This window comes from Alligator mississippiensis, chromosome 9 (genome assembly GCF_030867095.1).
Source record: "Alligator mississippiensis isolate rAllMis1 chromosome 9, rAllMis1, whole genome shotgun sequence".
NCBI lineage: Eukaryota > Metazoa > Chordata > Crocodylia > Alligatoridae > Alligator > Alligator mississippiensis.
In genome coordinates this window covers 16,480,744-16,507,324 of record NC_081832.1, presented here as the reverse complement: position 1 = coordinate 16,507,324, position 26,581 = coordinate 16,480,744, and the positions used below count along the sequence as shown (strand labels likewise).

Below are 26,581 nucleotides of genomic sequence, written 5' to 3'. Positions count from 1 at the left end.
CTGTACCATGCATGTGATTTTATCATTCATAATTAAATCCATATGTTATGCTGTACAGTTTCCATGGCATTAAACACTTGGGCTATTTTTTGTGGTCAGTTGTGCAAGAAAATAGTTGATACCAGGATCTGAACAGAACTCCTTTGAGTCAGACTCTGGCAAGTGGTGCTGTTTCTATAGAAATGAAGAAACTGACACAATTAATTTACATTTTGTGCAGCTATTATTTCAGTCAGTGCCATTTACCATCGCTTTGTTAACAGTATCACAGAGAAGACATCTAATGCATGAGGTCTGTGATGAATGTAGCACGTTTCCCCTGGTACTTTTCCTTGCTTTGAGACCACTACACTCAGTAGCTCCAATCCCTTCTTTCGAGCATCCTATGTAGAGCTGGGTGAGAATTTTCTGTCAAAGCACTTGCTCAGTGGAGAATGACAGTTTGTCAAAAGAGAGACCCTACTCCTTGCTCCCCCACCTCTCCCCATCCCAATAGCGAAAGAGCAGGTGGTCAGGACATTCACCTGGTGTGCAGGAAGACCAGGTTCAAGCTCTGCTGTGTCTGTCTCAGGCCAGGAATCTGAACCTCCATTTTCCAGGTGAATGCCCACTCTTGCCTGTTCTGGGTGCATCCAAAAGCATAAGAGCCAGGGGCTATGCCATGGTGGCAGGGACTAGGCCAGCTATGGTGGAGGCTGCCATTCATGCCCTGCTTTCTTAGTGAGCACTTGGGGCTGGGTGGATCTCTAGTTCCTGCTAGCTGTGTAAATAAATACATATCTATTAGATGCAAGAGAGGCTAGCTCTATAGCACGGTGACCTGGACATTGACCTGGCAATGAGGTTCCTAGCTCTTCTCCACTGACTATTTCATTGCTTCTACAAAGTGGGTCAGCACCAGTGGGAGAGGCTGAGACCCAAACCAGAGACACTTCTCACTCCCCTGTCTGAAGAAGAATGGCACAGGTGGGATTTGAACCCGGGCTCTCCCACATGCTCCAGCCATGAGCTGAGGGCTATGTGGGGATGGGGATGTCTCCCTCTGTTTTGTCATGAAAAGTTTTAAAAGCTCTTGGTTTTGCCCTGATGCAGAATTGGAAAAAAATTTGAAATCTCCTAGTTCTTTACAGGATGGGAAAATCATTTTCCACTCAGCCCTAATCCATTCCATTTTGCACTGCAAAGCTTAGGGGTGGTTGCAGGAAGTTCCAGCCACAGCTGAACATTTTCTCTGTTTCTTTCAGGTTCTCTTTTGCACCTTAACTTAAGAAACGCAGGCTGTGTCTGGAGGACCGGGCCATGGAGGCTTTTACCTTTAGTTCCCTGGCTCCAATCCAGACCCAAACTAGTCGAGACTGAAGGAATTTACCATCTGGTGGCTGTTCAAGTGACTTGTGAGAAAAGAATTTAGGGCTTCAGTCCAGTTTCTGATGGTCAGAGAGTCACACCACTAAATCTCAGGCCCATCTGGGACCAGCTGACCTCTCTGTATTCACTATCTCAGCAGAGAGCCCCAGGAGTGAATGAGTACTGACCCCCTTTCATCTACAGGTAGTCCTTGGTGGGCAAGTTTGGGGCATGTAGGTGGGACAGGGGCTTGCTCTTGCTCCTAGTGCACTTTTTCTATGAAGAAAATGTTTTCTTCTCAGTGCTATGTGTTCACCATCTTTCAGAAACACTAACTATATGCCAGTAAAACAACATGACAAGCAGGTTTCTGAACCATTGATCCAGTTGTCTCTTCTTAAATGTTAAAGTTTCCAGGCAGAAGGGATTGAGAGATTAGATCAGGGAAGTAAAATCAATATCCCAAATTGAAAAAAGGTTCACTTAGCCGAAAACATGGCAAAATTTCGTAACTCAAAACACAGGGGGTTTAATATTATTATTACAGTCTATCTATCCATAAATCAGCAAATTCAGAAAGCACAATACAAAAAATTGTAATAGACATTTCAAATCCTGGGTAATAATTCTGTGTGATTTTTTGCTAGAGTCTAGACAAGAATAATTCATAATTGTCACCATAACCTAAACATTCAAATAAGCTAGAAGACAGGAATTTTATACAACAAAGGTTTTGTGTCTTCAGCCAGCCTAGCCGTTTTGTTATTGTTTAGTAAATGATGTCAGGAACCTTCGAATATCAAACATGAGGATCCTCGTAGAGTTTCTCTACCCAGACCTCATTAAGCATAAGATGGCTTCTAAAAATCTTAATATATGTTTTGTCTTTCTGATGAGATGTAAAACCAGGTCCTGGCCTCTTGTGGCTACAGCTGATCCTGTTGTATTTTCTGTACAAGCTGCATCATTACCTCATGTCTCCTGATTAAATTGCTATTCTTCTTTCCTAGCTTAGTTCTGCCTCTTGCTTCAGTTTGAATAGCCTGCTTTTCTTCATTTCCTGCTCTATAACCTAGTGCATTGTGTTGCGGTGCTCTGTGAAAATAGAAGTAATACCTCTGCCATGCAAATTCTCATTAATATTTGGTCTGCAAGAGCTTTCCAGGGTGGGGAGGGGGTTTGAGGTGGGTGTGTAGAGTGTGTATATGAACTGAAGGTGCTGTTGTTTTATGGCTATTTGCCCTTTCTTTAGGAGTTGGATTAGCGCACTCAGTAATTCAGTGCCCTCCCTACCCCCACAGGGTTTGCCCAGAAGCCAGTAGCAGTTTTGGAAATGCAAAGAATAAGTAAAAAGTGGGTTTGAGTGACAAAGGTGCTCTAGTCCTGCTCTTTGGTTCCCATTTCCAACCCTAGCCCTTGATGTGGTTTGCCACCTAGTGGAGACATTAAAAAGGAAATGACGAGTGCCCGCTCAAGAGTGGCACTGGGGGGTTGGGAGAGCATAGGTGGATCTTTTAACAGGTTTCTTTCTGTGGCAGGAAGCCTTTGTAAGTAAGAGAGGTGTTTACGGTGGTGACGGACGGTCAGCCACTGGAGGTGGCAATTTCTTTTTCTGTCCCTGGCTGCAGCTGCAGGGGCGGTATTCTTCAGCTAGTTCTGGGCAGCAAGACTCACGTTATTGCTGCTCTGCTTCATGGCTTCATAGTTCTGTGTTTTACCAAATAGTCACTAAACTGGAGGTCATTTTCCACCCACTTGTAATTAAAAGGAGAACATGGCTAAAGCCAATTCTGGACAGCTGTGGGGGAAGGAAATGGGAAAAGGGTCAGCAGTGGCACGCATCTGACCCAGATTTGTAGGATGAGTTGCTCTGTTACCTCATGGCTGTTTGGTGGCTTCATGTCAATGTGTCATGGGGGCTGGATCAGGGCATAGTTGTCCCTGTCACAACGAACTGCCGTTACAGCTAGCCCTTGCTGGCATCCCTGTTTGTCTAACAAGGCCACATCTATTTAACCTCCACAGAGAATGGGCTATTTCCAGGTTAGGCAGGAAGCAAACTAGCAGGGCTATTTAGGAAAGCCAGGACTTGGGTCAGGGCTGAGATGGGGACTTCAGCCTTCAGGTTTCTCTTTCTCCAGTACTTTATACACACCCAGCACTTGAAGAGAACAAAGCGTAATGAGATAATGGTGGACTGTACTGAAATTCAGCTGAGACAGATGGTCCTTTGCAATGGCCATCACTCCCGTGGCACTGAGAGCCTTCACCTGTGAATTCAGCTTCACGCCTGAGTCTGAGGAAGGCCACCCCTTATAGCAGCCAAGCAGGAGCCAACCACATCTCCAGCAGCTGAGTAGTTTCTTCTGGCAGCCCACAGGCCTAAAACCTGCTACCAGGGATGTTGCAGCCGTTGTGGCATCCACATCCTCCACAGATATCCATTCTCCTGTCCTCCATGCTGGAGACATCAGGAGACACCTTAGACACATACCATTCATCTAAATCAGCATGAGCTGCTCCTCTTGTCAGCAATCCTGAGCCAAGTCAATAAAGAGACGACTGAAACCTCTCGTGTGTGTGTGTGGGATCCAGTTGAGAAAAACAAACCTCTCGGTCTCAATATGGTTATGAAAGCAACGATGTCGCCTGGAAAATATGTACCAGAAAGCAGAGAACTCCCTGTATCACGAATGGTAGGGGAGGAGGTGGGCACCAGCTCAAATATGACTCAAAATCAGTGGAAATTATTTCTGATGAACATAATTAGTTCGGCTCCAGCCCTGATCAATACAAGGAGCTGAAACAGTCATAAAACCGGCCGAGAATGCAAAGTATGCAGCATTTGTAAAGGGTGTTTGGCTCTGAGTGCTAGAGCACAGTTGTTGGGCTGCCTGTGGGACAGGATGACCTGTTGTTGAGGAGAAGGGATGGCAGATTGCTAGCTGCAGACTGATGTCCCTTTATGAAAGTTCACATGGTCTTCCAGGACGCGAGGGAAGGAAGGCCACTGCTTTGTTCAGACCTTAAGTCTGATTGAATGCAACCAAACTGTTTGGCTGGGGTTTTATGCTTTAGTGCAACAGCCACACACCAAGAGCCAGATTGGCCTTTACAAGGGCAGGTTTTGCTCCTGCTCAACAAGTTTGGGGAAGATTGAAGGAGCCAGTGCTCCCCAGCCCAGGGCAGTGGCCAGGCATAACATCAGTCTTCAGACCCCAGAGAGCAAAGCCTGAATGGAGCTACTAGAATACAACCACAGGAAGGGATCAAGATGGGGAGATGCCATGGCTTCTCAGACCATCCTCACTGGCCAGCCTTGCTGACCAGGCTTAGGATGTCATATATTTCTTAGTCTCTGGAGAAGTGAGTACCAGCTGCCCTCTGGAATCATCCCCCGCATGATCTGGGGGGCAGCAGGGCAGACCCTACAATGAGAGGCTATGGGACCTGAACCTGTTCAGACTTCACAAGAGAAGGCTGAGGGAGGACCTGGTGACGGTCTATAAACCCACTAGGGGGGACCAGAAGGGTTTGGGGGAGACCTTGTTTCCCCTAGCGCCCCGTGGGATAACAAGGAATAACGGCCACAAGTTGTTGGAGAGTAGGTTTAGATTAGACATCCGTAGGAACTACTTCACAGTCAGGGCGGCTAGGATCTGGAACCAACTTCCAAGGGAAGTGGTGCTGGCTCCTACCCCGGGGGTTTTTAAGAAGTGGCTTGATGCCTAGCTGGCTGGGGTCATTTGAGCCCAGTTTTCTTCTTGCCAAGGCAGGGGGTCGGACCTGAAGATCTACAAGGTCTCTTCCGACCCGACTTCTATGATTCTATGTGCTGGCCTTAGGGGCTCTTGTGCGTTGGCACAGAGATATTGCCCCTGTGCTCTGCAGCCCCTACTGTGCACTTGCTCTCCTGCTTCTTGGGGATGCTAGTCTCTCTGTGATTGCCAAGTGTCACAAAACCAGAGGGGGAAACCGCCCAGATGCTGCAGGCTGTTACAGAGCTGGTGCCTGCGCAGGCTCTGGAGGTGGAGGATATACAGGCAGCTGAAACTTCCAAGGCCTGGATTCTGAACATAGCATTCAAACAGATCCCAGCAGGAATCAACTGACCCACCTACTGGTGAGTTTTCCTAATATAGTGAGAAACAGGAACAGGAGTGTTTGAGTCTCCTTTTCTCCTTTAGTCCCCAGTATATCCTCCCTCTGTATTTCCATCCGCTAGCTGGCAGAGGCTGCCTTTAATTTCACTCATGTCATTAACGGGCTGACTGATAACACAGGGGACATGAAAATGCCAAGATCTAAACACTTCCCATGACCCCATTCTTTCCCAGGATGCCATCCTGGACCCCAGAATGGGAGCTATCTAGAAATATCAGACATTGAAGGAGTGACTGCTGGGCCAGACTTTATTCCCAAGTACTGACCGAGAAAGTGACTGAAATGAGGAATGCATTTGCAAAAAGCTACAAGAGCACTTCACAAATGCAATCCATGCCCTGCCACAGGCCCAGCTCCAACATCTGTGTCTGGGAAGAAACACATAGCTGTGGTGGGACAGAGCTGCACTCACATGATACAGCATTGGGGTTTTTGATGAGCTACCAGTGTGTCATAGATCAACTCTTTGACAAGCCTTGCTCACCATGTGCTCTCTGCCTCCCCAGAGCCATGTCCCAAATCCCTCACCCTGCCCAGGCAGCACAAAGCAGCTAGAAAGATTTCCTGATTGAATGGCTGAGAGCTCCCTTCAGTGCTGGAGAATTTTTAGGTGGATTCAAGCTGGTGTATCTGGCTCATGCTGCTTGCCCCTGGGTAGGGGGTATATGGGATGTGAACCCTGGGTAGGAGGAGGCGGGGCTGGTGTATGTTGCAATCATTGCTGTTATGATACCCTGCCTCAAGAGTTTGCCAGTGGGTGGAAGTCCATGCAGCTCTTGGAAGTCCATGGATGTGTTTCAGTCTTGACCTGCAGTGCTAGGGTGAGGTACAGACATGCCACAGTGATGGGAACACCTGAGAATCAACAGTTCCTAGGCCTAGATTGGAAGCTGTTTTGAACAGTCTCTTTACAGTCTGTAATCTTTGGGCCTGACCCTACAGCCCTGAGCATTCCCACCATGCACCAAGTTTGGGACCCTGCCAACAGCCAGAGGAACTGTGGGATCAAAGCCCATTTTGATGGATGGTGGTTTAGCTTTTTAGGGCTTTTGTTTAGCAGAAATCCTTTGGCTTTCTGCCACAATAGTCCTGCTCTCTGTCTAAGGAATCCTATGGCTACGCTATGCCCAACCAAATCCCCTCGCACCTCACTGCAGGAACATGTGTGGGCAGGTCCCCGGCCATCTGTCCCCCACCATGTAGGCAGGTGCAGTCATGAGCCAGGACAATGTTCTTGAATCTCTAGCTTTTGGGACTAGGGCTTTCCAAAGCTTGTTATAATTATTTTTTAGAGCAAAACAAAACAAAAGCCCATTCCTGACTCAGTGAGACATGTCAGGGTCTGGTAATTCTGGGTTGTGTCCTGTTTGCCATGGATTAATGGCCTGTCATTTCCTCTTGCATAATTCAGCCTGTTCTGTTTATGACCTTGCACTCTGGAACTCCCTCACTTAAGCCATTAAACCAAGCTTGATCTAGGCTGCTTCTGACTCTCCCTTTAAAATGAGTCTCTTCTCCAGCCTGAAATGTGAGTGGCAGCTAGGGGAGGGCTGCATCCTTGATGCCCAACTCCAGTGCTCATCTCTGAGCATTGTAAAATCTGTTATTGTTCTTCTGACCCCAAACAAAAATAGCATGAGCTCCATCTGGGGATCAACAGACCAACACCTCCTTCAGTAACAGTTCCCTCCAGCCTGGGAACAAGACCAGCAACTCACATCATGATGGAGATGGAGTGGAACTGGCAGCAAGTAACTTCTTCCCCAAGCGGCACCAGGCTTAGAGTCACATAAACAGCGTGGGTATAACCACGCGCCCTTCCCCAGCTCTGTTCTAGGCGGATATGGAAAGAGCCTATGGGGTTTGTTCCTCCATACCACATAGCTCTGGAAAAAAAGTCAGTGGTTTGATTATGGGACCATCTGAATCTAAATCACAATCCTTGTGCTTGGCCAGTTTGTCCATTCACAACCGTAGTTAAGGAACTGGAAAATGACCAGTCTGGAGACCAAGGAGAGGACTGCAGACTTAGCGAGAAGCCCTTGGAGACATGGCTCCCCAATGGTGGGCCTTTCAGAGGAAGGGAATGGGGCTCACCAGCACAGGAGGTGAGGAGACATTTTCATTGCTACTTCTTGTGCTGCACGTGATGAGCAAAGGCTGTCAGTGCCCCAGGCTGTTGAAGCAACCCTGATCACCATCTTGAGTAAATTATTCTACTGATGCAGCTGCCTGGAATTCAGAAAGAGGCACTAGGCACCTAGTGTCACTAGGAAAAAGCATCAAAGGTCTTCTCACAGGGCATCTCCTCCCATAACCAAGTTCCAGGAGGTGAGACAGATCTGGACACTCTAGGGACTGGCACAGGCAATACTTGAGGAAAGTGTGTATCATAATCGTAGTAGGGACTGGCTTGGTAACAGGAAACAGCCTGATTCTGCTTCCGGTACGAGGTCCTGTTGATGGCCAGTGCTGGAGGACACATTGTTATACCTGAAAGGCAAAGTTGTTTGTGGCTTCAGTGTTACCTTCTTCCTCTCTACGTGTGCACCTCAGTTGAAGCTTTAAAAACCAGATCCATTTAAACAGATGGTCTGCAGAGAAATTCCTACTACATAATCTCAGCCACCCTAGGGTGTGGCATTTCTTGGGACATACCTAGCTCACTCTTTGGGGCAGTTTAGAGTTTCACTGGCTGGGTGTGAAACCTACTTCCATCACAGCATTTAGCGAGCTGTGGGCTGGACCTGCTGATTGAGGATAAGTTTTATGCTTATTAGGTGTGCCTAGGACAACTACTAGCTAACCACAGTAAAATCCCTGTCTTTCTATGAATCTCCTTGTCCTGTTGAAAGACAGCCAACCACTGTGGAAGTGGAGCAGCTCTACTGATCTGTTGTCTCCAAAGTCATTCTTTTCATTGCCTGCATGATGGAGGACTAAGAACCAATTCCTGTGTGAACTGCAGCCCTGAGCCTGCCTGCACGTGGAACGGAGCGAAGATTAGCCAGGGGATTTTCACTGTTGTACATGAAAAACCACACAGTACTGGTAATTGCACTGCTGATGGTTGGAAGTGAAACAAAGCAAGTGTACAGCTGCTGTGACTGAAAGGGCAATCTTAGTAATTACATGTGCAAATTAGCTGTGCAAGTGCCTTTTTGCCTCTGTAATTGCACTTTCCAAGCAAACCTGGGTCCATCCTATTATTAATAAAAATGTTGGCCAATTTCCAGGAGGCCCATCTCACATTTTAGATCCAAATTGCTCTCACCCTCAGCCATCTTGAGGTCTCTAGGCACTATTTCTGCACAGTATCAACATACGGAAAGGACACAATATTATTTATGCTGAAGGAACTAATCTCCCATTGTTCAACCTTATGGTGTCCCTTTTGCTTTCTAGGGTATCTTTTTAGATCTTTCTAGGCCGTTTTCTAGGGAACTTTTGGTTTCTAGGTCTTTAGGTGTGTGCATACCAACACATTACCGTGAGTGTAATGTGCTACAGGTTTACTCTCTAGAATATGGTAACTTCTTTGCATGCCCATACCCTCTCTCCATGCACTGGCACATAGGAAGCCTTGCCTTTCTAGCTGTCATAATGGAAATCCCTCTGCCTTGACCCAGCTAGTTCTGGTTCCATTTCTGACTGGCCAGCAGTGACTGTGGCAATGTCTGTTCTGCCCTGTATCTCCTTCTCTTATGCTTTGTGCCTTCTTTGATGCCACGGTTAGAGCTGCTTTTGTGTCCACGTTCTGCCCTTCTTCGGTGAATCCTCCTGGCACTAACTGCGAGTTCTTCACTTCTTCCTCAACCCCTCTTCTTCCTCCCCAGTATGGTTTGCACAATGTGTGACTGCAAGCTCTTTCATCTGTAATGATCTGGGTGCATCCTTCATCCTCACTCCAGTAACAAGAGAAAGGCCCTTTAGCTGCCCCACCCTGTTGGTGCTGGAAACCTGGAAGAAGATGCATTTCTTTACTGGTGACTCCCAAGGACACTGGAAACTTGGAGGAAGATGCACTTCTTTATTGGGGACTCCTGGGGACAGGGACAGCTCATTAGACCCTGCCCTGACTGTAAAGAAGGAAGAATCACAGGGTAACTTGTCTGTGGATCTTCTCTTAGGGCAGCCTCCACCTCACAGGGACACGTCTGTCAGTCAGGAGACCTCTCTCCCCTTGCCTCCAGCACTGGCCCCATGAAACATCTGCACGGAAATAGCTGAAGGTGTTGAAAAGGGAGGCAGGAAGCACTCTGTTTTATTTTTTCTAAATATAATGACACTAAAACTGTTTGTAGCGTTAAAAATAGAAAGCCAGAGAAACTGCCTTTTCCTGTTTGCTTCTAGCTCTCCTGCCTGTCTGTGCAGTCCGTGTAGCTGCATGAAAGACCTTGGCAGCACATAAAGCAAATCCAGCCAGATGTGCCCTCCCTTCCCCACCTGGAGGAGGGCTCTGGCCAGGGTAGCACAGAGAGCTTTGCTCTTGGCATAAGAGGGCCTGCTTTGTGGCCATCACAAAAATGGAGAGAGCATCACAGAGGGCATAGGCTCAGAATGCATCCTGGGGATGGAGCAGGATGGAAAGGACCCAGCAGGGGAGGTATGAAATAGGGGAACTGTGCAATAAAAAGTCAGCTGGAAATAGTTGTAGTGGGCCATTACCTTCCCCTCACTCTGGGGTCTGTGTATCTGTGGTGCTCACACCTTGGTCTCCCCCTGCCTGTCTTTGTGCCTGTCTCCACCTGATTACATCAGGGGTTTCTGCAGTGCCTGTTGCTATAGTATAGGAGTTGGTGGTCAAATACTTTTAAGAACCAGGGCCCAGGTGCTTCCAGGGATGTTAAAGCATTACAAGGACCCAGGTATGTCTCTGAGGGTCTCTAGTCTTCCTGCTTCTCTCATTAGAGGGAACCTTTGCTTGGGGGGCTGTTCATTTTTAAATCATCCCCTCTAGTTTTTCCCACCTCTGCATATCTCTCTGGTGATTGCAGGGACTGCAGGACAGCGTAGCATGATTGAGCTGGTGTAAAATGAGTTAGCTCAGGCCCCGCAAGCAGCCTAGCCATAGGCAGCAAGAAGCTTCTCAGCAGGCTCCTTTACCCTGCCGAGAAGAGTGAATTAGCAGTGTAATGCCACAGCCAAGCTGCTACCAGGACCCAGGCTGGCTTGGTTATAGCTGCCCTGGATAACTTTACACTCTGGTGCAGTCACTGGCTTGACAGGAAGGTAGATGTGCTTGTACCCTATGCCATTGTCATGGGAGCTGTCTCCGGTACTGTGTCGTTGGATGTCACGTCCTGACTCTGGGTGACTGTACTGATACCCACAGGCCCTAGAGAACAGCAAAGCAGCTTCAAGTGGTAGGAATGTTACTTCTCTCTCCTGTTGTTTCTCCACTACTACATGGGTAGAAGTTATTTGTTTTCTGTGTGGCTCTGCTGAGCTAAGCCATCAAGGGAGACATCCCAAGTGAAAGCATGAAGTCTCTGCCTTTGCCTCTGCTGAAGGAAGAGACCTGTCTCTGGCTCTATTGCCAACCAGGAGCTTTCCTGCTGCTTCTGCTTGGGACACTGCCAGCGGCTGGATATCCACCAGGGGTGTGGACGGAAAGGCCTGGTGTCAGACAGATGGCTCCCTTCCTACCTCCTCCTCCCTCTGGAAGATAAATGCCATCTTGTAACCTCAGAGCACCTGCTTCTCTCCCCTTGCCAACAGGCTCACCTGGCACTGTGCTTTTACATTAAAAGCAGAGGACTTGCATTGTTTAATCAGGTGCTGACCCTGAAAGCTGCTTTGTAGTATGTGCAGTTGCAAAGGCTGTAGGCAGACAGATACAGCTGGTTCAGGGGACTGGGTGCCAGATCAACTATCATGAGATAGTTGTTTCCACCTGAAAGCTCTGTGGTGGTCCCCTGGAAATCAGGTGGTCCTGTCCATGTGCAAAGTGAATCAGGTCAGTCTAGGTCTGGTTCCTAATGATCAGGTGTCTGTGTGACAAAAAGCACCCTCACAGCCGACAGGGCAAGGCACTGCATGGGCAAGCTCAGCAGAAGTGCAGAACAAAATGAAGCAAAGAGACCAGAATCCCCCCAAGGCAGTGTAGGAACATGTTGGCTTGGCATCAACTGGGACAAGCTTGATTGTTGCCATCATGCTTTATTTGCTGTACCTGCCCTTGGGATAAAAAAAACAAAATAGGTCAAAGAATTTAACAAACCCTCCACCCCAGAGCCCTGCCTTCCCTCCTCTGCTGTTTCCTTTCAAGTTTGCAATGAGGTAGGAATGGGAGACTCATTTCCACATGTCATATACTAGATATAGAGACTGGTGTCTGATCCAGCTGCCTCTGAGGGCTCTATATGGTGGCATTGGCTTCATGGATGCTGAGCAGGCTGCAGGTGAAATGCAGGTGAAATGCCAGCTGAGCAGGCATAGGATGGGGAATGCGAACTGGTGGGGGATGCTGACTTACCAAGGAGAGAGGTTGTGCTGTCCACATTCCCTAACCACTGGGTCACTGGTTTTGGATAGGGATGATCCTTCCTCAGACAAGGGGTTGGACTAGATGACCTATGGAGGTTCCTTCCAGCCCTATGTCTCTATGATTCTGTGGCTCCCATAGGGACAGGGGGTATGTCCAGGAACACATGCCAAATATCACAGCCCTCCTCTCTACCTTTTGGCGCACTGATGTGTATGGGGCAAAGGCGATTGTGCAGGAGGTCACTGGCAACCAAGACCTCTCACAACCTCTGTGGAGAAGACACACATCCAGCATTGGCATAAACAGGTGCAAATATATTGAGCTTGGGCTGCTGAGTAGACAAGGGAAGAAAACACAGAAGTCAGCTCTCCTTCCATCCTCCAGAGTGGATAAACGATTAATGATGAAATGCAGAGCAATGGCTGAGGAAACATGTTATAACAGTCGCCTGCCTCTCACTAAGGAGGTGAGGCTGTGCTCCTATCCAGCGTGGTTTTCCTGCCTGCTGCAGGTGTTTGGCTGGAAAGCAGCACACGCCTATGCAGGGCCTACATGTCTTGGATTGAGGCCGATGTCTGATTTATTATAGACTAGGCTGTAGGTGCCTCAGGAGATTAAGTCCTGGCAAATGATGAGACGTGAGCATGTGCTTGGACGGACTGAGTTAAACAAAACACTATATTGTAGTAAGCCCGACTGAAACACCCCAAAGCTGGGGAATTTGGAGTATGAATGAACTGTCCGTCCTGGTTTGCATTCCTCTGTTTCCCCCCAATTCTTTTTTAAGAGCATTTCACGCTGTGAACTGGGCTGGTTGGCAGCCCTGCCGACTCAAGTTCTCTTTCAAGCCACAGAGCAGACAAAGCCATAAAGCAGCGTCAGGGCAAGCTCTCCCCACAGTGACCTGGAAGAACCCCCCTGAGCAGCAGCCAGAGCTGCACACCAGAACCTGCCTCTGGGCCATAACAGCACCATTCCTGGTTGCCAGACAGTGGCACCCTTCCTGCCAACTTGGTGCCTATGGACTAATCTTTCTGCTTCGTCCAGCACTCCCTGGAGAGAACAGGTTCATTCTTTGTGGTCCCTTCAGACCTTATTTTCCTGTCTGGTCTTGTGTGCATATGCAACTGTAACACTTGTTCAGTAGGAACTGGCCTTCTCTCCTGTCAAAGTCAAAGATCTACCTGAGCCTAGTGACCCATTGGATTTGTATGGTTAAGGCCATTAACTACACGGCACCAATTTGTATAGCCAATGGTACATAAGGGAGTGATGTGACTTCCATCACATCCAGTTGCCTTTTGATACCTCAGGTTGAACGACCAGGTGCCATTTAGCTTTGTAATAACCTTTGTTCCTATAGGTTTACTGCTTATTTGCTTTTCTCTCCTAGCACTGTCCCCCTTCCCCCTTTCCCCCATCTCTCGCTTCCCCCTGCCCCCTTGCCTTTTGTATTCTTATTTCTATCTCCTTCTTATATTCTGCTTTCTGCACAGCCTTTCACAGCACCTGATGAAATGAACTTGGATTCACAGAAGCTTGTGCTCTCTCTACATATAAATATATCTTATTTAGTGTATAGAGGTGCATATCTACCCTGCTTCCTTAATCAGGGGCAGCAATTACTATGAATACAGAGCAGGGCTTGAACTCACATCTCTTGAGAGGTAGGGAGAGTCCTTAGCTGCTCTGCCTCTACGCCTGCTGCTTTCTTAGAGGTTCTCAGTTATCAATTTGTAACAGCTCTTTGTTAGTCTTAACCAGACCTGAACTGGAATCAGCCACCTACAGATGACAACCTAGCTCTTATAGGTACTTATGGCCCACAAAACTACAGCATCTGAACACCACTTCATCTTCAATACAGGCAGTCCTCGACTTACGGCAATTTGCACTTGTGGTGCTCTGCCATTTACACTCATGTTATTACTTATGGCGCTGGATCCTTGCTCGGCATGATGGCAACTCAGGCAGCGCGTAAACATACACACATCACCCAGTCAGCCTGCTCCCTGATGTGCTCTGGTGTGTACGTTTCTTGTATTCGTTGATTCTTAGTGCATGTTAAGCTTTTTTCTATATTCAGTCCTTAAAAATGGCTGATAAAAGGAAAAGGCAGTGCTCTAGTGATGGGTGCTGCACCTGGCCACTCAGCATGGGCTCACGGGGCTGGAACTGCTGCCTGGGGGCACAGGGCTCCTTGCTCTGATCCCAGGTGGGGCAGGCCGGGCCACGGGAATCACTTCTGGGTTGGGTGGGTCTTACCTGCACCCCGGCAGCTCTGGTCTTTATGGTCATGTCTATAAAAAGTTGGGCATCAGGCCCTTGGTCAGGAATGTAACCCCCTATTATAACATTGTTTTCTATGGGAAAATCAGATTCGACTTACATCCTTTTGACTTATAGCACCTTTTCCAGGAACGTAACCCACTATAAGTGTGAGGACTGCCTGTATACTTTATCTTCATAACATCCCTAGGTGTGGCAGAAAAGTGCTATTGCTCCCGTTTTACAGATGGAAAAGTGAGGTACCAAGAAGCTAAGTGACCTCCCCAAGCTCCCAAAGGAAATCTGTGGCAGAGCAGAGACTTGAAAGCAGGTTTCTCAAGCCTTAGGTGTGTGCCCTAACCACTGGGCCATCCCCTTGGTTTTGTTGCTGAATCCACTAAGCACCCAGCCCTATGTGCACAAGCAAGCTTTTTGCATCTCTTGTACAAACCAAAACTAAAGGAGGAAGAGTATTAGACCTAATTAGCATAATCAATTCCCATCCTTCTTCCTCCAGGAAAGTAGCTGGGGCAGGATGCAGAACCAAATGATATTATTCCCAGGTAGACTAAGGCCAACAAGCCTTAAGGAATAATTTCTCTGGTGGATTTTTCTGCTTGTGACACACCTGAGTGATTCACTGTTTCCTCCAATGTATTCATTATCAGAACTGAACTGGTGCAAATCTTCTCATAGTTTCTTTTTCCTTACTGATTGATGAATGGGTGAGAATATTTGACATTGGAAAAGTGTTTCTCCACTCTGATTGGTCAGGTAAGTCAGGTGGGATTGTTCCCATTCCCTGGTTGGATCAGTACATAAGCACTTGTGTGCAGGTAGCCCACACAAGCGTGTGTGGGTCACTGTCTCCCTCTAGTGGCAGGCCACGCAAGAGGTGTATGAGTCTTGCAGGGTTCCCAGGTGCAGGATTTGTTTCAAGTGGCAACACTTTTAGCTCCAAATGCCCTGGGCTCAAACCATGTTGTCAGCTCAAAGTCAGTAACACATGCAGGTTCAAATTCAGTTCCCACACATGCTTGTGCAGGTGACCTGGCAATTTGCTGTCTGTGAGTACATTTGCCAGTAACACTTGTACCCATATGTCCCTGGAAGTGTGAACATGGCCCTTGTGGATTCACTTGCAGAGTCCACTGTGTGTTTGCATTATTTGTCTAGCACTGTTCCCAGATAGTTACCTTTACTTTTAAGCAGAACTTTCCCGCTGCCCCTGGAGAAAAGCTTTTTATAGCCCAGACTTGCATCATGGCTGGGGAATGGGCAGAAAGCAAGCCAATTTCACTAGAGACAGTTGTCTAAAAACTGAAGCCATTTTCTTCCCAATAATCTGTTTTCAATTTCTCTACCAGTCCACCTAGCCAAGAGCAAAACAACACAAAAAGCTATGAGAGATCATGTAGAATACTAATTGGACTTGAGCCCCAGGTTAGACACATTGGAGCCTCTCCAGAGAATTCCAGCTCTGCCCAGCGAGGATCAGTTTCTTTTTAAACATTATTCAGCTTATCTGTTTCAGAACTAGTGCCCAGACAACTGGGAGGACTGGAGCCCTGTTACACTGCAGAACAGCAAGGCTGCAGCTGCAAAGGCTTTCCCCAGCCACACTGCTCTGAAAGCAGGGGTCAGTGCAAAGGGTTAGGCCTCTGGCTTTGGAGATGTGGCTGGGCTCTTTGTTGCAGCCCATCTGGCTGTTAGAAGCCAAATATAGAAGCAAGGAGCTGCCAACTGCTGATGGCGTTGCCAGTTACCTGGAATTGTACTTGCTCCTGCATTCTCTGTGTCCTTTTATTTTTGCTGCCCTTGCCTCCTTTCCCTGCCTCCTAGTTCATTTCATGCAGACACCATGTCCTGTCTCTTAGCTGACAAGGTTTCTGGAGCAAGGAGTGCTATTTACTACAAGTTTGTACAGCGCCGAACACAATGGGGCTCTGGCTTGGTGCTGGTTTCTAGGTGCTACCAATAGACAAGTGATAGGGACATCTGGAGTCATACTCTCAGATCTGACTCAGCTGGAATCAGCACAGGACCTTGGGGTTGGGGTATCTCACTCTTGGGTCTGATATCTTGGCAGGGAGGAGCTAAAACAGCTTCAGTACTAGTGAGAATCACATTCAGCATAACCCTTCCCCCTGGCTGTGCCTACACCTCTGCTCTCCTTGGGCAGCTCCAGAGCTACAAAGGGGCCATGGATCCAGCCTCTGGCAAAAAGGATCCTGTATTCTAATAAACCGGATGGGGCACTGGGCTAGTGGTGTGCAGGCGACTGTGTCCCTGAATCGCATGGGTTGCTCATAGCAGTGAACATCAGGGGACATCTTCTTCCCCAACATACACTACAGTGGGACATGGAATAGCCAGTGCTGGTCAGAAAGGAGCTTTTCACTAGCATGATGAACAAAGCTGGGTCCAGTAGAATAAAGAGTGGAGCCCACAGGCTCTGTTAGCTCCCTGCCAGGTTTCTGACCAGCACTCGTCCAAAGGAAAGGTCCCAGCTCCCCCTTACACAACCTGGAATTCAGAGGTAAGGGGGGCAGAGGCTTGGACCTGAAGCCCAGTGCCATCTAGTGGTTGTTAAATCATTCTCAGCACAACAGCCATCCAACAGCTCTTCTGTTTTTCTCTGTTGTCCAACTGGCCATGTAGAGGCAGCCCTGGGCTGTTGAGAAAAAGCAGCTGCTCCTTGGGACAAGCTCCAAGGGAGCAAAAGAGGCACAGAGAGCTGATTTAGGGTAAGGGGGCTTGGGCACTGTGCCACAACCAGACAAAAGACAGCAGAAGGAAAGCCCTGGGGTTGATTGTAGAGAAGGAGTTTCAGTTCCATGAAAGGGAAGGGAAACTAGCTGACACAGGTGTCTTCAGTCTGGCTTTTTATGCAACCTCCATAGAGTCACATTGCTTCCGTTAGCACAGTGCAGTTTGCACGTTCTCTGAGAAATACAGCGACCTCTGGGGTGGAGCCTGACTCAAACCAGACAGGAAGCAGTGGCGCTCACATAATTTGGACCAATTGTGTGATGTTTTTGAAAAATGATGTGGGAATGTTGGTATCCAGGCAGAGTAGGAAGGCCTGGGGTTTTCTGCTAAGGTCCCATTCCAAAGACTGACATACAGTAAAGTGCTTGGAACTGAGTCCATGCACCTTGGAAAGGTGATGGGCAATAGGGCTGTGCAAAATTTCCCTGGGTGTTTTGTTTTGATGCAGTTTCAACTCGTTTCAAGCTTGAAATAGAAAAATTGAAACTAAACGAAAGGCTTTGAAACAGCCTCAAAACTAAACCAGAGCACTTGAAATGTTTCAAAAGTTTCGAAACATTTTGAGTTTTGATGCTGGGCTTGCTTGCAGGGAAACAGAAACTAAGGAGAGGGAGAGGGAAGAGGAGGGAAGGACTGCTCTCATATTGACTGCATAGCTGGCCAGTGACTGTCATCCTTCTCTGAGGTCCCTTCCAATCCCAGTGCTCTGGGGGAGGGACAGAAAAACAGCTGCACCGTAACACACACACAGTCACACAGGTCACAAGTTTTGCTTGTCAGCAGCTTGAGGTGCAGTTTCCCAGAAGCCCCTGCACCTGTCTCCTTGAAACTTGGCAGGCTTCATGGCCTCAGAAGGGGCTACAGGCAGTTTTGTGCTTCCCCATTATAGCCTATGGGCGAAACGTCAAAACACCATCAAAACAGCAAAACAGTTTTGATGAAACGATACAGAACGGTGCTTTCAAAACTAAACGAAACTCAAAACAAAATACTGTCCTGTCAAAACAGAAATTGAAACTAAACGGTGCTGTTTCATAGCTGGTAGGGTCGGAAGGGACCTGAGCAGATCATCGAGTCCAAGCCCCTGCCGTGGCAGGAAAAAGTACAGGGGTCAAACAACCTTGGCAAGGTGTTCATCCAGCCTCCTGTTAAAGACCCCCAGAGTAGGAGCCAGCACCATTTCTCTCAGAAGTTGGTTCCAGATCCTAGCCGCCCTGACAGTGAAGCAGCGCCTCCTGATGTCTAGTCTGAATGTACCCTCTGCCAGCTTGTGACCGTTATTTCTTGTCACTCCTGATAGTGCTCAGGGGAACAGGGACTCCCCCAATGCCTGCTAGTCCCCTCTGACTAGTTTGTAAACGGCCACTAGATCCCCCCTCAGCCTTCTCTTGTGGAAGCTGAACAGGTTCAGGTCCCTTAGCCTCTCCTTGTAGGGCCTGCCCTGCTGACCCCTGATCATGTGGGTGGCCCTCCTCTGGACCCTCTCCATGTTGTCCACATCACTCCTGAAGTGCGGTGCCCAGAACTGGATGCAGTACTCCAGCTGCAGCCTGATCAGTGCCACATAGAGGGGGAGGATCACCTCCTTGGACCTGCTTGAGATGCATCTGTGGATGCATGACAAGGTGCGGCTGGCCTTCCTGACCTCGTCCCCACACTGTTGGCCCACATTCATTTTGGCATCAATAATGACTCCAAGATCCTTTTCTGCCTCTGCACTGACAAGTAGGGAGCTCCCCCGCCTATAGGTATCCTGCTGGTTCTTCGTCCCCAGGTGCAGTACCTTGCACTTGTTAGTGTTGAAACCCATCCTGTTCTCATCTGCCCTCCCCTGTAACCTGTCCAGGTCCAATTGCAGCCTATTCCTCCCTTCTAGCATGCCCGCTTCTCCCCACATCTTAGTGTCATCTGTGAATTTGAACAGGGTGCTTTTTACCCCCTCGTCCAAGTCACTGATGAAGATGTTGAACAGCGCGGACCCGAGGACCGAGCCCTGGGGAACCACACTGCCCACATCCCTCCAGGTCGAATAAGACCTGTCCACCACCACTCTCTGGGTATGGCCCTCCAGCCAGTTAGTGACCAATCTGACTGTGTAGGTATTGATGCCACAGTCTCCTGGTTTTTTAATGAGAATGGGGGGAGAGACAGTGTCAAAGGCCTTCCTAAAGTCCATAAAGACTACATCCACTGCTACCCCTGCGTCTAAGGATTTTGTGACCTGGTCATAGACAGCCACCAGGTTGGTCTGACAGGACCTGTCTCTAATGAACCCATGCTGGTTGCCCCTAAGCATAATCTCCGCTGCTGGCTCCTCGTGGACATGCACCAGGATAATTCTCCCAAAAAGCTTACCCGGATCAAGGTAAGACTGACTGGCCTATAGTTTCCTGGGTCCTCCTTCCTCCCTTTTTTGAAAATGAGAACCACATTGGCCCTTTTCTAGCCCTCTGGCACCTTGCCAGAGCACCACAAGTGCTCGTAAAGCCATGCCAGGGGTCCCGCAATGACCTTTGCTAATTCCCTCAGCGCTCTGGGGTGGAGATTGTCAGGACCTGCTGATTTAAATATGTCCAGTCCCTCCAGAAGTTCCCTGACTAGGTCCTCTCTGACCCTAGGCCTGGGTGCACCTCCCCTGGGGCCTATGGGGGTCCCGGTGTGGGGGATGACCCGGTCCCTGCTCAGAAAAATGGAGGCAAAAGAATTGTTTAATAGGTTAGCTTTGCTGTCTGGTGTGACGACCAGATTTCCTAGCGTGTCTTGCAGAGGCCCCACATTACCCGGTACCTTCTTTTTACCCCCTATGCATTTAAAAAAGGACTTTTTGTTGTCCTTGATCTGGGTAGCTAGTCCCAGTTCTATCTCCCCCTTGGCCTTCCTGACCCCCCCTACAGCCCCGAGCAACCGAGGTATAGTCCTCCCTGGTGATGGCCCCTAATGGGCAAAGCAGACCTGCTGGGATTGGACCCTTTAGTTTCAACACACACTGCAGGGGCTGCTATCCCCTATAATAACCAGCTGCAAATGAACACCGATGAGAAAAAGGTTAAATATTCAGAAGAGCCCAGGGCCCAATGCTGGATGGTCTGACTGTATTGACACTCTGCTGCCTTGTCACTAAACAAAACAGGAAGCTGTTGGCAGTGGATCTACGCAATGGGCACGGTGAAAGGCCAGGAAGGAGAGGACTTCTAGTCATAATGGATTAGAAGAGCACTGGCAGGACCGAGAGTGTTGGTACACAGAGAGCTGGCACCACCTGAAAGCTCCCTGTGACACCTGCACAATCAGTGGTGCCATTGAATAGCTGCCACTAATGATTATTTACCTGATAAAGGCCTGATTTGCCATTACCAGGTGACTGGCCTAGTCACTGATGCCTGCGCAGACTAGGCTTACTTACAGGTGTTGAGAGGCAGCACCCCTCTGTTAAAGCAGTGAAGGGTTGGCCATATAAACCCACATGTTGGTGGCTAATGGTGCTGCCCCTTTCTATAGCAGCTAAGGATCCAGCCCAGCGAGCACCACATGAATGTCAAACACTCTCATCCTGCCGCTTGCCTGGCTTTCTACAACCTGTCTGTGCCCACTTAGCCCAGATGTAAGTGACTGCACCAAGGGCAAGGTGGTGAAGATGGAGATCTGGTAACTCTCTCTGTTGGCTCTCATGAGAAGCCTCATCCCTTTTCCAACACAGAATCCAGCTCAGTGTCTTAAACTGTTGCTAACCTGAGATGCTGTTTGCTCTAAAGGCCGGTGCCGTTCCTGTGTCAAGCACTGGCCAGCAAAGCCCGGTCTGGTTCTCACAGGACAGGGCCCAATCTTTGTGACAGGCTTCGTGACTTTGTTCTACACCTGCAAAACCATTTCCCTCAAGATTGAGTTTAGCAGAACTCTTTTTTCTATTTTCTTTGCTTTGTTCGCTGAATGACTCTTAGCTGTGACCTTTGAAACCCTGCATACTTTCCAAGAAACGCTCACAGTAGTTTAACTTTGTCCTTCTGTGAACCTGGCAGCAGCGTATGTTGTGGCACTAAGTAAATGAACCTAGACAATCCGATCATGCGGATAATGCTGCTGCCAGGAGCTGAAGGTTCTAGGAAAGCTAAAACCTGCAGATGTTGAACATACAGACCCCAGGGCTGAATCTCCATGAAAACAGATTTGCAGAGCACAGGTCTGTTCCTGCCCCTTATAACATCCACAGGGCAGCCTGTGCACCTGGCGAAGGGCTGTGATTCAATCGGAGCCTGTGTCACTCTGCCCTAGCATGCAAGTGACTTGCCTTATGACCTTTAGACCTCATTTATATCTAGGACACAGGGTGTGACCTCATTCAGTAACTGCTGAAATTGCTTCCCCCCGCCCCCCAAGGAATATGGGAGGATAAAAATCCTTTAATGCTCAGATACTCCCATGGTGAGGAGGACAATGTAACTACTATGATAGGAGGCCTGAGTCCCACAAAGCTTTCCACAGGAATCATTTGGCAAGGGTGGGAACTCCCGACAGTGCTTCATAAAGACACGATCAGTCAGGCAGCCAGTGTGTCTCCAAGCACATCTGCTGAAAGATTTTAGCAGTGGACTGGAAGGCACGTGGAGGGAGATACGTTAAACTAGTTAGATGCTGTGTTATTAGGTTAGCCTTGTTAAGGCTCTGGCCCCCGTTTTCCAGCAATGAGCAAGGCCATTGCAGGAATAGGCCCATTGCTTTCCATGGAGGGTGTGTGGCAAGCAGAATTTCGTTCAGATACACCACCAGCATGGCTGCAGTGCACTTCTACTCTGCTGCCAGCTCAGCAGCTGGGACACAATTTTCCATTCCTTTGTCCTTGCCTGTTGATGGGGGATTGTACCTCTTTGTGCCTCAGCTGGAGCTAAAGCTACATAGGGGGTTTTCACAGCTTCAGCCTCCCCAGCCGCCTGTCTTGGTGGCCGTGTCTCTGCACTCTGGGAAGCCTTTAGTGCTGATGCTGCCAGAGAACCAGCAGGAGGAGCTCCCTCCCAACACAGTTTCAGAAACGCCAGCTCCAGGCCAGGGCCCAGGATGCTGTTAGGACCATGGGCTTGAGGCAGGCTGGTTGCTTCTGTTCAGCATATGTTGAAGACAGTAGCATTATAGATCCTCTGTTTAAAATTGAATCGGTCTAGAGTGACATGTCTGTATGTGTATGCATATCTATCTTTGCGTCATGGAGCTGGACCTTTGTGCGTTCTCTCTAACACTGGCATCCAAGGGTGTTTCCTAATCCTAGGGTCACAAGCACTGCAGATGTCTCCATACAGCAAAACTGGTCAGTACCCAACTGGGGCAAATACCATGTGTGTATCTGTTGTGTATGTGTACATATACATCTGCTTATTTGTTAAGGGGCCCAGAGGGGTTTCTCAGTATTGCCAACCCAAGCTTTCAAGAAAAAGCATTAGCCAGGCTCTAAAATGTCATAAGACTGACTGAAAAAGACGGGAGATTCAAAAGACAAACAGGTATTCTGGGTGTTTTTGTTCACTTTGTGATTTCTGAGCCCTAAGGCTCATACTGCTTCCCAATGCTCTAGGGAAAGCTGTGCTCAAGCAGTGGTGTGACTAAGGGGGAGCAGAAGAGTGAGGCACCTGCCCTGGGCACCAACTTACCAGGGGTACAACAAAAGCTGCTGCTGCTGGCCCACTGGTGCCATCACCGCCCATGGCCTGGCCGGTTCCATGATGTGAATGTTTTAATGATTTCTTTAAATTCAGTTAGAATTTTAGGGGAGTTTGAGAATTTCTCTGCAGCATCAGGAACCCAGTGGGATGTGTGACAGGGGCCCACACGAGCTCTTCAAGTTGAGCAAATAGTAAAAAAGGAGACAAACAGTGTTGCTGGTGAAAAGCCCAGTAAGGGGCCAGCCATGCCACAAGCTCTGCACCACAGGGCTTTTTCGCCTGAGTAGGGCCCAAGAGAAAATTCACCTGTCGGCATCTGACTGCAGGATCAAGGACTCAATACTTAAAAACTCCTTCAGTTCTAATGCTGACAACTTTTAGCCTGGTGGCGCACCACTTAATTGCAAGCCACTAAGTCCTCCACAAATGTCCACTGCATTGGCCGTCCTTTCAGCGTCCCAGTGTTCAGAGGGAAGCATGTTTATTGTGACAGTGCAGGAACCCATAAGGTTCCCATAAGGTCACAGCAATGCAAATCTCTAAAGGAGACGTGATGCACTGACTTGGAAGTGAGTAATTAGTGTTCCGCATTCTGAGTTTTTATTTACAAAAAAAAAATCTGGGAATTTTTCGGGGTTTATCTTCGAAACATAAAAACCGGGATGAAATCAGGATAAAAGGAAGGAATGGAAAAAAATCAGTTTAAATCAGGGAAAAATCAGTGGTGAGGGAGGGAGGGAGGGAGTAAGGCTGGGACTAGGGAAGGGACAGGGGGCAGGACATGGTGAAACCTGTTGGCCGCTCCTGGGACTGCAGCAGGGAACAAGGTGAGGGGAGCTGTCCGTGGGTGCAGGGCGTGGAATGGGGGGGCATGGTTCTTACTGCTACATGCTACCCGGGAGGGCTGCAGGCTGGGAGGCCTGTGCCAGGCTTTTCCCGGGGGGCGTATGCCTCTGGATCAGCAGCACGAAGCACATAGTGCAGCGCCCTGCCTTTCTTCCCTGGCTGCATTCTCTCCGCTCCCCTCTGCTGCAGCAGCCTGCTGCTGGGCTGCCCTGGCATTTGGACGGAGTAAGGAGTGGTGTGTGGTTAGATGTGGAAGGGGGGACTTGGCCCTGGCACTGGCACCTCCCACCCCGTCCAGGGTCAGAGCCAGGAGTCCCATGCCCCCAGGCAATGGCTTCAGCCCCGCAGGCCTGTGTGGAGTGGCTGGGTGCAACCTGCCTCCCTGGTGGGGCTCGCAGTTCCCAGGGCCCGGGGTAGGACTGAAGCTGGAGCCACCAAGTGCAGCTCGGACCTGCCTGCACCGGGAGCGATTCCTGCCGCCCATTTCACCCTGCCTGGGGTCAGAGCCAGGAGACCTGTGCACCCAGGAAGTGGCTGCAGCCACCCTCCCCCAGCTCCCATGTGGCTACCGCCACCCCCCGCATTGCATGCAGCCGCCGCCTCTGCCCCTCTCCCATGTCTGGCCAGAAACCTGTGCCTTAGGTAACCGGCACAGCAGCACTTTTAGCTTACCAACACCACCCAGTTTTCAGTTCAAATGTCTGTTAACTGGCATGAGTGGGGAATCAGCCATTCCCCACTCGTGCCAGTTGACAGGAATTTGAACTGAAAAAGGGGTGTAAATCACTAAAAACGGAATGACTTAAAAAAAATCGGGGAATTTATCAGTGAAAATCAGTAAAAACTGAGAATGTGGAACACTATGAGTAATGCACTGACTTGAAATTGAGTCTATTTGCACTAGTGTGAATCATGGCTGATGCAAATGCACTATGTCTGTGCTGAGGGGCTTTCCCTGTGTAACGACATTTAGCTGCAATAAAAGCCTCACTGTAAACAGGACCCAGTCACCCTCCCTTTGCCCATTTGTAGAATGGAGGTAACAATCCTGCCTCTCCTCTCCTCTCCTCTCCTCTCCTCTCCTCTCCTCTCCTCTCCTGTGGGATCAGCTATTAGTTATTCTGCGTGCTTTGGCACGGATAACAAAACTGCTGTTGTCAGTCACACTATGGTGTACACAGTATCCAGAACATGTGATATAAGAAGTACAAATAAACAATCACAGGTAGTGCCCTGTTCCCCCGAGCACTACCTGGAGTAACTAGAAATAACGGCCACAAGTTGATTGAGAGTAGGTTCAGACTAGACATCAGGAGGCACTACTTCACAGTCAGGGCAGCTAGGATCTGGAACCAACTTCCAAGGGAAGTGGTGCTCGCTCCTACCTTGGGGATCTTCAAGAGGAGGCTAGATAGACACCTAGCGGGGCCATTTGATCCCAGCATTCATTCGTACCCATGGCAGGGGGTCGAACTTGATCTGCTCAGGTCTCTTCCGACCCTAACAACTATGAAACTACGAAACAAAGAAACTACCACTGATAATGAACCACCCAGCCCACTGTCCCAAAACTGAGCTCCTGGTGCCTGGGCTGCAGACAAAGTCAGTCTGTACTCTAAGTGCTGGGAGAGCTAATGGGAAAAACTTCTTTGGACAACTCGCCTGGTATTTTCAGCACTATTCTGAGTCCTGCTCTTACAAATTCAACTAAGTTGCAAATATGTAAGTGCCTCTGCTTGCTCATATGAGTGGGCCCCTTGCTGACAACAGCACCTTCCCTCAATGTATGGAAACGATATGGCCCTGCTGGGACTGGCAGTAGGGGAGATTGGTTTGAAAAAAATGCAATGCCTTCAGCTGGGGAGGCAGGATCCAGACCTATTACCTTATCCTTTCAGCAGCCCCAGACTGCAGCAGACTGATAGACTGTTGACCTTTTGATCTGAGAAGAGGCCTCATCCCAGCAAAGTGCCCTGTGATAATGGTTGTGCCTGGTTCAAACCTGGTTCCTTATGCTCTTTCTCTCTTAGTATAATTAATGGCAGGGAAGGAAGAAGCTGGTGCGTGTTCATAGCCATGGATAAGAGGAATCAAGGAATAATTTAGGGGCAGAAAGCTTGAGGTAGAAGCCTCTCCATTCTGTTGGGTGTACAATGGGTAGAAGAACCATCTCCACAGAAATTCAGGGCTTAGCACTGGCAGCCAGACACACAGTGGGACACATTCTAGTTTCTTAATGGTTTGACAATTATACAGGCTAACAAGAGAGTTGAATACTCGTTTCTCTGCTTATCTCTCTTACAACCTCTGTGGCCTAAATTCCAGCAGGCTCCCAGAGCTGCTCTGTGGTCAGAGCACAGCATCGAACCTCTGGGGTTGTGTGTGCTTGGCCCCCACCCCAGACAATGGAGCTACTCAGAAGCAAGAAGGTCCTCCAGGATCCTTCAAGGTCCTTCGGGTACCTTGCTGAAATAGGGCCTTGGAACCTGAGATAATCCAATCTCCTTCTGCTGTGTAGGTGATGCACCATCTGCTCACAGCTCTGTTTGGAGAGACAGCTCTCCACCCATCATTGCTGGGTTTGGAGCAGATACTTTCCATTTGTAGTTCTGTTTGGGCCTCTCTGCTGTCAGTCGCTCTTGAGGTAGTTGACTGAAACCAGTCAAGGAATCAGTGTGATGGGTTTGGCATGCTGGACTACACAGGCTATATGTTGCCAAGAGGCCAGCATGTGTGTTACCTGGCCCAGTAACCCAACTGTCCATGCGAAAGTTTCCTTGGTGTTGCTGAAGAGGAGAAAACTGCTGAAATGGGACAATTCTGAGTATAGTGCACATCACAGGAGTTTCATGGTTTCTAGGGTCAGAAGGGACCTGAACAGATCATCAAATCTGACCCCCTGCTCTAGGCAGGAACGAGTGCTGGGATTACAATACCCCAGCCAGATATCTATCCAACCTCCTGCTGAAGACCCCCAAAGTAGGGGAGAGCACCACCTCCCTTGGGAGCCCATTCCAGAGCCTGGCAGCCCTAACCATAAAGTAAT

At 48.8% G+C, this 26,581-nt stretch overlaps 1 long non-coding RNA gene across 1 annotated transcript in view; it reads right to left on the bottom strand.

The window, feature by feature from the left end:
- Positions 1 to 9,381: 9,381 nt before the first annotated feature.
- LOC109282470 (uncharacterized) overlaps positions 9,382 to 26,581 on the bottom strand; it is a 35,034-nt gene continuing 17,834 nt past the window's right edge. Inside the window, exon 5 of the long non-coding RNA XR_002089464.2 lies at positions 9,382 to 11,691. This is a non-coding gene — a long non-coding RNA (uncharacterized LOC109282470). The remainder of the gene's footprint in view (positions 11,692 to 26,581) is intronic.